Source organism: Trachymyrmex cornetzi, unplaced genomic scaffold, assembly GCF_001594075.2.
Source record: "Trachymyrmex cornetzi isolate Tcor2-1 unplaced genomic scaffold, Tcor1.1 scaffold35, whole genome shotgun sequence".
Lineage (NCBI taxonomy): Eukaryota > Metazoa > Arthropoda > Insecta > Hymenoptera > Formicidae > Trachymyrmex > Trachymyrmex cornetzi.
Genome location: NW_017298213.1, coordinates 1610733 through 1611431, shown reverse-complemented (window position 1 = coordinate 1611431; position 699 = coordinate 1610733).

Sequence of the window (699 nt, the reverse complement as noted above, 5' to 3'; positions counted from 1 at the left end):
GGTAGACGTGACAAGCGCCTCTAATAAGAGAAAAATTGGTACCATTGCCGATTGTCTAACAATCTAAGGGTGCGTTCCGTTTCTCGCATGATGCGCATAATGCGTCGTTTATCCTTGTTGCTCACCAAACGTTAAACAAGGACAATGGATGCATCATGCACATCATGCGCGATACGGAACGCACCACTAGACAATTCAAGAAATGGATTCCAACCCCTCGTCGACGAGCTAGTCCTTTTACAGACCTAGAGCTAGGCTCTGACCAAATCATATTAAACGTGAGAATCATTTCGATGCTGATAGATAAACGCAGAGAAATGAGCGCCCTGACCAGAGTTATACAACTCCTTTTTGAGCGACCCACCAGAGCGGAATTCTGTAACTCGTTATGCAATCGTTATGTGCTCATAACAACTGCATAACCTGAGTTACAGAATACAGGCCCAGAGACGAATCCGAGCCAATCGATCACTTCTTACGCTAAAGGCCGAACCGTTTGCCGGCGGACAGAGCGTGTTCCTCAATCAGCCGACAGTAACAACGGTTGTTGCTTACCGCGCGAACACACACATACGAGGTGAGTGACATTACGCGGTCGGCATCACCTCGTGCCCGGGCACTTGGCGTAGGAACATTGCAGTAACCGTAGCCACCTAAGCAACGTCCCAATGAGAGTTCCGCTTTCCTGTCGAAACATCG